Here is a 13,073-nt window from a genome sequence, read left to right on the forward strand (position 1 = left end):
TAGATTGAATGATCTAGGTAATCCTATCTCCAATGCTATTGCTACTAACAAGGTTTTAAGATGTCTTAGCAGGGAGTGGCAACCCAAGGTCACCACTATCAAAGAAGCGAATGATATTAACGCACTTGATCTTACTACTTTGTTTGGTAAATTGGAAAAACATGAGAAATAATTCACTTGCTTGAAAAAACATGAAAAAGAATATGAAAAGATGATGAGGAAAGAGAAAGGTAAAGACAAGGTGGAAGAGAAGAAGTCCATTACTCTAAAGACTTTTAGTTTCAAGTCCTTAAAGAATGAGCCTGGTGAGTATAAAGAAAGGGATGACAAGATCTCTGATGATGATGATGATGATGTTGGGCTATTTATCAATAGATATCAAAGGTATACTCGGAAGAACAAGGTCAAGCACTCTGAAGGCACCTTAGCAAAATTTAGAAGGGAGTCCAAGTATTCAAAAGATGGTGAGAATAGGAAAGGTAAATTTAGAAACTCTTGTTATAATCGTGGTGAAATTGGTCACTATATACCGGAATGTCCCATGATTAAGAAAGATAAAGAAAGAGGGCATCACAAGAAGCCTAATAAACCTAGAAGAGCTTATGTAGCTTGTGAGAGTGCAAGTGACTCCTCAAGCGATGAAAGCTCCACTTCAAGTGTAGAGTCGGCTCAGATTTGTCTTATGGATAATGGAAGGAAGAAGAAACAAGTAAGTACTTTTAAACTTGAGCTTACTAGTGATTTATCTTATTCTCAATTACAATACGCTTTTGATAATCTTCATAGAGAAGCATTAAATGCTTTTAAGAAATCAACTTCACGCGAAAAGATCTTTTTGCAATTAGAAGCTAAAGTATTAGAATCCGAAAGGAAGTTGGAAGCTATTAAGAGATCTATGATAGATATTCAAAGTGACAAGAATATGTGTGAAAAACCTTTTAGGTTTGGTGTGAATTTTGTCATAATTGGCAAAAAGAGCTAAATGCTCTTCAAGTCAAATTAGACACAACTTTACAATCTAAAAGTGCATTTGCTATTGATCATTCTAAGTATGAAAAATCTTTAAATCATTCATACAAAAATCATAATTTTTTTAAAAAGGATTCGAATGGTAAAAGCATAAATCCTCATGATATAGCTTGTCATTATTGTTTCAAAAATGGTCATACCATTGAAAAGTGAAAATTTAGGAAGATGTTAGTTCCTAAAGGAGTCTCTCAATGGTTTCCTAAATGAAGCCTTGATTACACTCCCTTCAAAGGACCTAATGAAAATTGGGTACCTATTTCCTTTGTTTAACTCTACAGTTGAATGTGTTGAATCTACCGAAAAGATGTGGTATCTTGATAGTGGATGTTCAAGGCATATAACGGGTGATATATCGCTTTTCATTGATTTTGTGCCAAAGAAAAAGGGACTCGTCACTTATGGAGATAATAAAAAATGAGATATTCTTGGAAAATGTAATGTAGGTAATTCCCCATCTACTATTATCTCTGATGTAATGCTTGTTGATGGTCTTAAACATAACCTTCTTAGCATTAGCCAACTTTGTGACAAGGGTTTTAAAGTCACTTTCACTAATACTTGTTGTTTATTTGAGCATAATGAGAAGAAGGATTGTGTGTTTAAGGGCTTAAGAGTAAATAATACTTATATGCTTAATTTAAATGATGTGTACTTGGTTGGTACTAAGTGCCTTTTACAATGAGTGAAAACTCTTGGTTGTGGCATATGCACTTAACTCATATTAACTTTGACTTGCTAAACAAGGTAACCTCAAAGGATCTAGTCACTGGTCTTCCTAAGATGAAGTTCACAAAAGATCACCTATGTGAATCATGTCAAATGGGTAGGCAAACAAAGGTCTCTTTTAAATCAAAAAATGTTGTTTCAACATCTAGACCTATCTAACTTCTTCATATGGACCTCTTTGGTCCTTCTAAGACTAAGCGCTTAGGTGTAAACTATTATGGATTTGTTATAGTTGATGAGAATTCTAGATTTTATTGGGTTATGTTTTTGTCTAGTAAAGATGAGACCTATCATACTTTCAAACAATTTGCTAGATTGTTCCAAAATAAAATGAATTTGAAAATTGTTTCCATTTGAAGTGATCATGGAGGGGAGTTTGAAAATATTCTTTTGAAAAATATTGTGAGAGACATGGTATTGAGCACAACTTCTTGGCTCCTAGAACTCCACAACAAAATGGGGTTGTGGAGCGTAAAAACTGAGTTTTAAAGGAGTTAGCGAGGATGATGCTTAATGAAGGAAATTTACCAAAGTACTTCTGGGATGGTGCTATTAGCATGGCGTGTTATGCTTTGAATAGGATATTGATACACCCTATTCTAAACAAAAACCCCTATGAATTACTTAGAGGTATAAAACCTAATGTTTCTCACCTTCGTGTCTTTGGATGTAAATGTTTTATTTTAAACAATGGAAAGGACAATCTAGGTAAATTCGATGCTAAATCCGATTAGGGTATCTTCCTTGGATACTCACAATCTAGCAATACTTATAGGGTCTATAACAAGATGCTACTTACTGTTGAAGAGTCCGTTCATGTTTCTTTTGATGAGTCTTTTCCAAAACATGTTGGGAAGGGTATGCCTTTTCATGATATAGGTGTGTCTTTGCATGACATTCTCAATGAAGCCGGTGAAGGGGTTGATAAACCTCCGACGAATGAAAATGAGAAAGTTGAAGATGATGATCACGAAGAGGAAAAGGAGGAGAGTCCAGGTGCAGTAGACAACCTTCCTTTATCTTGGAGAACATCCAAAGATCACCCTATTGATAATATTATTGGAGATATCACAAGAGGCGTGACAACACGCTCTAAGATAAGTAACTTTTGTTATCACTTCGCTTTTGTGTCACAGATTGAGCCTAAAAATGCTAATGATGCATTACTTGATAAGCATTGGCTCATGGCAATGCAAGATGAACTAAGTCAATTTAAAAGGAATGACATTTGGGACCTTGTCCCGCGTCCAAAACATCATCAAGTAATAGAAACAAGATGGGTTTTTAGAGAAAAACTTGATGAAAATGGAGTGATATCTTGGAATAAGGCTCGAGTAGTTGCTCAAGGGTATAACCATGAGAAGGGTATTGACTAGGAGGAGACTTATGCTCTGGTCGCCCGACTTGAGGCCATATTCCTTCTTCTTGACTTTGCTTTCTCTAAGAACTTCAAATTAATTCAAATTGATATGAAAATTGCATTTCTAAATGGTTATATTAATGAATAGGTGTATGTTACTCAACCTCCCGATTTTGAAAATCACGAGTATCCCAATCATGTTTTCAAATTAAAATGTGCTTTGTACAGTCTGAAACAAGAACATAGGGCTTGGTATGAGCGACTAAGCAAATTTTTTATTAATTAAGGGTACTTAAGGGGAAAGATTGACATTACTCTTTTTGTTAAGCGCCATGGAGATGATACTCTTCTTGTACAAGTATATGTCGATGACATTATCTTTGGATCTACTAATATGCAACTTGTCAAAGAATTTTCTAAGCTTATGCAGAGAGAGTTTGAAATGAGTCTTAAGGGAGAGCTAAATTACTTCCTAGGTTTGAAAATCAAACAACTAAATGAAGGAACACTTATTTGTCAAACCAAGTATTGAAAGGACTCACTAAAGATATTTGGCATGGTTGATGCGAAGTCGATTGACACTCCGATGGCTATGAACGGTTACTTGGAAAGGAACGAAAATGGTAAGGATGTGGAAGTGAAGAAATATAGAGGTATGATAGGTTCTCTTCTATATTTCACTGCATCTAGGCCAAATATCACGTTTAGTGTATGTATGTGTGCCCAATATCAATCAGTCCCTAAGGAATCTCATCTCAAAGCCATCAAACGTGTTTTTAGGTATCTTCATGGTACTTTGAATTATGGGCTTTGGTATTCCAAAGGGAGTGATTGTAGCTTAGTTGGTTACAACGACTCCAACTTTTTTGGTTGCAAGTCGGATATGAAATCACTAGTGGGACTTGTCACATATTTTCAAATTCCTTAGTTAGTTGGCATAGCAAGAAACAAGTTTCAGTTGCTTTGTCAACTACTGAGGCGGAATGCATAGCGACCTGTAGTTGTTGTGCTCAAATTTTGTGGCTTAAACAACAATTACTTGACTTTGATATAAAACTAAGTTGTATTCTGATTTTGTGCGACAACACCAGTGTTATTAACCTAACTAAGAACCCGATGCTACATTCTCGTACTAAGCATATTGAGATTCATCATTACTTCCTACGCGATCATGTTGAAAAAGGCGACATTTTTTAAACATGTTGATAGTAAAAACCAACTAGCTGATATTTTTACAAAACCACTTGCGATCGAACCCTTCTTTAACATTCGATGGGAATTAGGAATTCTTAACATCTTAACACTTGCCTAAATGTTATGTTAATGCACATTGAATATATCTTGTCTATATAACATTTCTTGACAATCATACTTCATAAGAGTGCATTCCTCGTCATTTCACAAGCAAAGTACCATCGTTTCATTTTCCGTTTTTGTGTATTAGCTTTCTCTTTTCGCATGTTGTTTATGGTTCATATGATTGATGTTCTTGCCATATAAGATAGTTCATATATGATCACTTCCAACAATGTTTAATTGATGCATATCAATTCATATGCTTATAGTGATGTTATGCTATCTTAATTCTTCTTGAAATATAGTATTTGGTGCATCAGTTTGTTATATATTCTTCTCATGATTTATGATTGAACATGTTAGATTGTTAACAATGTCCTCGATTGTGTGTCATTATTACTTTTTCATCTATGTTTATGGTTTGTGTCGTGGTACTTTATTTATCGCCTTGCTAGAGTACATGTGTGTGCAGTATTTTGGGAGCACCAAAGGTGTATGTCACGTAATCATGTCATTCTTTGTAGCATGTCAAGTATTTTGTGTTCACTTTGTATACTTCATTTTTCATGATTATGTTATGTTTATGTGGCATAAGTTGTGACAATATGTTCTATTGTTACATTATTATCTTGTATTTATGTTTATGTATCTTTTTTCAATATGCAAATCATTCTATGTGAGTGCTATCATATTGATATTATTATCTTTGCAAAACGCTTTTGTGTGCTATATTTGTTTGTGTGTGGTTTTAGTTTCTTCTGATTGTTTGCTTCGCTTCTTTTTGATGTTGTAAAGGGGGAGAAGTAAGATGAAGATGAATGAAGTTGTAGGGTGCATACATTCAGGGGGAGCTTTTTATTGCAAACACATAGTCTCAAGTTTTGTCTTCATCAAAAAGGGGGAGTATGTGAGTACAACTCCCGTTAGATGTGTTTTATATGATGTTAAACCTAGGATACTTTAGCGTAAATGTATATTGGATGGTATCCTATGAATCTCTATGTGCATCTTAGCATTATGAAGCATAAAAGTATTTGAAAATAATGCGGGGAAGGTCTCATGCATCAAACATGCATGAAAAATATGTTTGTGTGAAAAATAGCAGTAAAAGTCGACACATAGAACTATAGGTCTACCTATGAATAAACATTTCTGGTTATAGGTCGACACATAGAACTACATGTCGACCTATGGAAAAAATTTATTGATTATAGGTCGACACATGAAGTCTATAGGTAGACATGTATGCTATTGTGTTAAAGCCTGTGGCCTCTGTTTCATGTGTCGAGTCTTCAAGTCGACACATAGGGAGCACATACCTATCATAGGTCGACACATGACCTTAGACAGGTCGACCTATGCATCGAGCAAGTCGACACATGACTTGTATAGGTCGACCTATCCGATATTTTTCTTCAAAAATTTCATTTTTTTTCCTCCTTTACATTTCCTTTTTCCCTAAACCACCCATGCGTATAAATAATTCATACATGCATTATTCTCTAGTAAGGTTTCTAGAGTGAGTAAAACCTACATGAATTCAGGATTTCAAAGCGTCTCATCATCTTCAATTCAATCTATGCATACACACAATCAGACTACACATAATCATTTTTTGATTAAGTGACATCTAGATTAGGATTGATAACGTCCAATTAGGTTTATTGTACAGAGAATATTGGGTTGGGTCTTTGAGGGGTTCAAATAAGAAAACCGAGGTGGGGTTTTCCTTTAAGATATTTAGGGTTTGAAGGTTTTCGACAAGATTATACAATTCGGATATGATCGAGTGAAAGCCTTGAGACTATGTGTATCGGCAAGGGAGTGTCGTGAAATAGTGGATTGTGTTGACAAATGTTGGGTTCAATAAATGTACGCTTGGAATTAACTCAGTCAGCTGAAAACCTTGAGACAAGGAGGTCGATCAAGGAAGTAGCAACAATAGGTGAATTGAAGCGGCGTTGTTGGTGACTTGATCAATATTTGATCAATGTTTTTGGAGGTGCTAGAGTCAAGAACAAACTTAGGGTTTGTGGGATTTGATTTCTCATCTCTTGTATTGATACATTTGCAAAGTCAGATTTATCATATTAATATCTCAATTCATATTTGAATTAAGGAAAGATGTACCCATAGCGAGGTCGATTGTGAAATTGCCTAAACATATCCTTGCGTACTCTCTCTCTCTCTCTCTCTCTCTCTCTCTCTCTCTCTCTCTATATATATATATATATATATATATATATATATATATATATATATATATATATATATATATATATATATATATATATATATATATATATCATTTATTTTTCGGTTCACAAATTATTAATTACTTTGATCTCTTGATCAACATTGTTTGGATAATAACTTTTGAAATCTGTGATAAATTGTGTTGGTGTAGTAATCACTTACCTTTTGGTAATGATTGGTTGTTAAAAACTATAAACACTATACTAATATCCAAACTTTGTTGATTGCACTCAAAGTGTTTGATGAATTGTCTCAACTAGTCTTTACTGTATTGTTGACATTTGAGATAGATAATTACTATAATAGAGTATTCAATTTAGTGTTTGAAGTGTTGATAAACTAACTTGTGAATTATTATCATACCATTGGTGGTAACATATGCATATACGAGTTTTTTAATAGAAGGTTCGGTTAGACGATTTTGGATCCGGGAAATATTTAACACTTGCTTCCGCGTCATAAACTTTTCTAAATCAAAGTTTTCAAATAATTTTTTAATTTGGGATCTATTCACCCGCCTCTAGATCTAGGCCTATCGTCTAACACCGACCTATGAAGAGGAGATTGTCTCTGGTTAAACGGTAAGATTCACCTTTTTTTTTCTTTGAACTCCTTCTTGCACTTTATGTTTTTCGATCTTAGCCTTCTCGTAATCCTTCTTCTTTGCTCACACTTTTTTTTAAAAGATCGATGATAATTGAGGCTTTAGGGTTTTGGTGGTGTTGTTCTTCAGTGTGAAGAACAAGAACTTTTTTAGACTGGATTTGGTAAACTGTGGATGTGAAAGAAGGGTAAAAACTTGTGTTATTTATAGATAAAAAATAGGTTAAAAAATTGAATGAGATTTGTCTATTTTTGGAATGATTTCATTTTAATTGATTTTATCAATTTTTTAAAGGATGAGTCAATGAATCTGGATGGATTCATAACTTTGGTGAAATGTAACAACAATTGATTTTTCTTATTTAAAATTTCATTAATAATAATAAAAATAAACTAATAATAATAATAAGAAAATGATTTTGATTGATTTTGATTTTATATTGATTTTTCTTGATTTATTTTACTAAAAAACATGAAAAATGAATAATATAATAATTATTAAAAATAGACAAATCTCTTGCTAAACGGTAAGATTCACCTTTTTTTTCTTTGTACTCCTTCTTGCACTTTATGTTTTTCGATCTTAGCCTTCTCGTAATCCTTCTTCTTTGCTCGCATTTTTTTAAAAGATCGATGATAATGAAGGCTTTAGGGTTTGGGTGGTGTTGTCTTCAGTGTGAAGAACAATAACTTTTTTAGATTGGATTTGGTAAACTGTGGATGTGAAAGAAGGGTAAAAACTTGTGTTATTTATAGATAAAAACTAGGTAAAAAAATTGAATGAGATTTGTTTATTCTTGGAATGATTTCATTTTAATTGATTTTATCAATTTCTTAAAGGATAAGTCAATGAATCTGGATGGATTCATGACTTTGGTGAAATGTAACAATAATTGATTTTTCTTATTTAAAATTTCATAAATAATAATAAAAATAAACTAATAATAAGAAGAAGAAAATGATTTTGATTGATTTTCCTTGACTTTTTTACTAAAAAACATGAAAAATAAATAATATAGCAATTATTAAAAATAAAATAATATTTTTTTTTTAAAATAATAGATAAAAAATAAAAAGGTGCAATTTAATTGTAAAATAAAACATAAAAGGGTGAAAAAAACTCTAAAAATGAAGTGAATGAGAATTGAACTCAAAAGCTCTCTCTTATACACTTTGAACAAACTCTTCTACCAAATGTGCTTTTATATTCAATTGAAATAAAATAGAACCAAAAGAGTAATATTCAAATGAGAACTTGATTTCCATTTTTGATCCTTTTATAAATGATACCAGATTTTTTGTTTTCTATTTTTTTCTTATAAATGCATAAAAATATTATTTACCTAAAAATTTAAAATAATTTTAAAAATATAATTTATTTATTATTTTTCCTTGTCAAACCCAAAAAGGTAAAAAATGAATATGTGTTAAAACGAAAGTTGGGACTCAAACCCGAGACCGTATGATCGTGTTTCTTACACATGTTCTCTTATCCAATATGTCATTTCATTTATTCAAACTAAATTGACACTAGAAAACATATGAAGGGTTAGCAAAATTTGGGGTACAACAACAAGTTTCTGACATTGATTTATTTTTCTACAGGACCCTGATCCACTGAAGTTTATTAAGCATGGGCAAAAGATTAGTGGCTTGCCTCAACCGAATGAGGATTGGTTTTAGGAAGCTTTGTCCCTATCTGGGATGAAGGACTTGTGCATGACCGATAATATTACGGCCAACCATGGGATGCTTAATGCATTCATTGAGAGATGGCATACTAAGACCTCGTCATTTCATCTCCCTCTTGGTGAGATGTCTATCACACTCAACAATGTGTCGTGTTTGCTGCATCTTCCGATCAGGGGGAAACTTCTAGATCATGAGAGGATTAGCAAAGATGAGGCACTGGGTTAATGGTAAACTATCTAAGAGTTGACCTAGAGGTTGCATTGACGGAGATGGAGAGAACTAGAGGGGTTCATGCTAGGATCGAATTCATGAAAAAAGTATACACATATGAGCTCCAGAGAGCAGAGCAAGCTAGAGGTCATAACGAGAAGGTGAAGCTCCATAGAGCTTATGATATGAGAGCAAACTTACTATATTTGGCTGGCACTACGATTTTTATGGACAAGAGTGCCACTTATACATATGTCATCTACCTACGGTACTTCAAGGATTTTGAGCGGATCCATGAGTACAACTGAGGGCACTTGATTGGTCTACTTGTACTTGAAGTTATCGGAGGGTTGTAGGTGGAAGAAGAAGCAGGTCACATGCAACATCACGCTATTGACAGTAATATTTATTGGTTTTTTAATTGTTTCTATGTCATTTTCATTTCATCTTTACAATGCCATTACTAGTGATTTGTGTGTTCCAAACTTTTTAGGCTTGGATCCTTCAGTATTTCTCGTGCATCTCTGAAAGGGAGGGTGTACCAACTTACATTGAGGATATATCGCGGGCTACTATACTTTCCCCGCTTAAAGTGTATATTGACCGCTTGGGTTCCGAGGACATGCACTTCAACAACTATGTCGATCAACGTGAGATGCGGCCATTTAATGACATAATGCTAAACTCGGGATGGTTGGCTTGCGGATCACGTCTCACTACTCTTCATCTGCCTGAGCGCGTGATACGATAGTTAAGCTACACTCAGACTATTCCCAAACAGCTTATTGTCTATGCTTCCCCTACTTTGACACGTAGACAGATGGATGCCATGTTTGATGATTATGAGTGTCATCTGGTACCGGAGGAGGAACGAAGTACCATAACTAAGAGCGACTAGAGCTACGTCGACGGGGTACATCAAGTGGTTCTTCAGGGTGTCACATCCGTATATGGTGCAGGATGATCTAGGAGATCCACCAAGGCCAACTCATCAGGAGACACTAGAGAAGAAGTATAAACATTTAGATCATGTCGAGGATGTCTTTCCTAGATGTCGTTGCATAATGGAGATTGCGCAGGAAGACATTGACAGAGATATCTTTCTTAATGGGTCTGATGTGAGGTAGGTCCTAGATGCCATCATGATGGAGTCATGAAATGCATTAATGTACTAGAGACAACACCTTAGTACGGGGGGTATTGAAGGCCGAGGAGGCAGAGAAGGTAGAAGAGATGTTGTACGATATATGCAGTAATGCAGTAGTATATAATAGTTATACTTTGGATTCGTTATGGATTGTATTTTATTTTCACTTCATGCTACTTTATTGTATATTTGGACTTTATATATATATATATATATATATATATATATATATATATATATATATATATATATATATATATATATATATATATATATATATATATATATATATATATATATATATATATATATATATATATATATATATATATATATATATATATATATATATATGTCATTTTTGGACCATCTGGACTTATATATGTCATTTTTTGCATATCGACTCTATGGTTTAAATCTCGTCATATAACATGGTACATAACATTTATAAATCTTCATCTGAATAAACATAAACAAAACATAACATGCGTTGTTCTGATATGTTACAGAGATACATCTCCGTAGAATAAATGGAGATGCATCTACATAACAATAAACATGTAAAATGCCTTTCAAAATGGATCGATGGTGTATGCTTTAAAATATTATGGAGATGCATCTCTGGACCAGTTAACATTTTGATTTAAGACAAGGTGTGCCCGAAGATGCATCTTTGAAATCTGAGGATCATTTTGGGTTTTCCAAAGAGTGTTTTTGATAGGATGGGGATAAGAAATTCCCCTCCGTCAATTATTTTCCATTCAAAGCATTGAATCAACAAGCCCAAAGTTCTTAAAGCCAAGCCCTACCCAGGACAAGCCCTCATCCCCATCCCAAAAAGCATAAACCCACGTATGCCCGCTTGCCGATTACCCTTAAACCTCTCGGACTTAAAGCTCGTCGGCTCAACACATAACTTAGAATCCCTATGAGTAGTCAATGCATTCACCATCAACATTATGTTGCGTGGCACATCAAATCCTCCCATAATAAAATCTTCTGATGATACATGTGGCAACAACCTTGGTGTCATTGGATGTAACCGTAGAGTCACAAAGATGATGTTTTGAAGACATGTAAGTTGGTAGCTTCAACTTCCTCAATTAACATATCTTGTTTAATATGATTCTCCATTTCAAATTTTGTTTTTTCCAATACTTCTGGATGGTTTAATAAATTAGCCAAAGCCCACTCTAACGTTATAGACAAAGTTTATGTTCCTGCAACTATCAATGCATGCAAAACAAAACAAACAACAATCCATATAGTTATAATATAGAGATTCATATGTTTAATAAAGAGGTGTAATTATAGTTAATAAGTGATGAAAATATAAAATCTCCTATCTAAATCTCCGTTGAATTGTACATTAGTATCAAAAACTAAATCCTTACAAAATCTTTGCTCGAAATTGTCTTGAATTTTTTAACACCAATAATGCATCTTCAAAGTCTCTGTTCTGCAAAAATATTTCCTCAATCATACCGGTATCCTGAGCCTTAGTCTATACTAAGATTGAGAAGAAATCCCACTTAATCCCTAGGCTTCTACACATCAATATCAAAGTAATCCCCAGCCATAACCACACACACTATGCAAACCTCTAAAAACTCAAGAAATATTCAAACAAACGTTAACACAATAACAAAATCTCCTTAAAAATCAAGCACCACAAAAGATGAGATTTAAATCTACACACAAAAATTGATAAAGAATGAGGTAGGATATGAAAGAATTTGTTTTTAAAAGACTTAAAAAAAATTCAAAACCCTTTTTTGAAACGAGAGAAAAAATGTGATGTGAAATTTCAAAACAATAGTGAAAGTGTATGTTTTCTAAAATTGTGAAAGGTTTTGAGTGAAAATGCTTTTATAGCTGGAGATCTATCATAAAAATGAGTGAAATGATGTTTGATTCGAGTTATAAGAAATGAGTATGATTCGAGTTAAAAGATCAAGTGATTTGAATCAAGATCCAAGAACGTATGTGAGACCCATTATGTGATTCAAGTCACACTTTCTTAGTAGCACGTGATTCTTAGCAAGACTTATTGTACTAGTGTTATCGAATTTAATTGGAATGCAACCGAGTTTTAAACCGCAATCCAATAATTATTGCTTTAGCCATAAGACTTGTGCACAACAAATCCCAACAAATACATATTAAACCTCAGTGTGGTAGAAAGAGCAACACTATGCTACTTCTTAATGTGCCAAGAAACTAAACAATTTCCAAACAAATAACAAGTTTCACTAGTGCTTTTCATATTCGACTTGCAACCAGTGAAATCGGAATAAAAAACTACTAAAAAAACAATATGCGTATTATAAATGTGAGGCTATAATTCCTTTAGTTCCGTAATGGTAGCCATAAAAGAGATTTCGTTGAACTGCTTTTGATAGTAGCATATGCAGGCCTTCTAGTGTCATTAGAAAAAAAGAAAGGTGATAAGGGATCTCCTTGTCTGAGACCTCTTTCCAACCTAAACTCTTTTTTTTTGGATTTCGGTTCACCAAGACCGACATACTTGAGCTTGAGAGACATTCAAAAATTCAATTTCTCCATTTTATACGAAAACCATTTTCTCCAAGACATGTTCAATATACTTCCAATCTACTAAATCAGTCGCCTTCTCAAAGTCAACTTCAAAAAGTAAAGTTTCACTTTTCTTTCTTTTAGCTTCATCCACTAGTTCATTGCCTATTAAGATGTCATATGACATTTGTCTACCTTCAACAAAATAACTTTTTGGTG

The sequence above is a fragment of the Lathyrus oleraceus genome, chromosome 2 (genome assembly GCF_024323335.1).
Source record: "Lathyrus oleraceus cultivar Zhongwan6 chromosome 2, CAAS_Psat_ZW6_1.0, whole genome shotgun sequence".
NCBI lineage: Eukaryota > Viridiplantae > Streptophyta > Magnoliopsida > Fabales > Fabaceae > Lathyrus > Lathyrus oleraceus.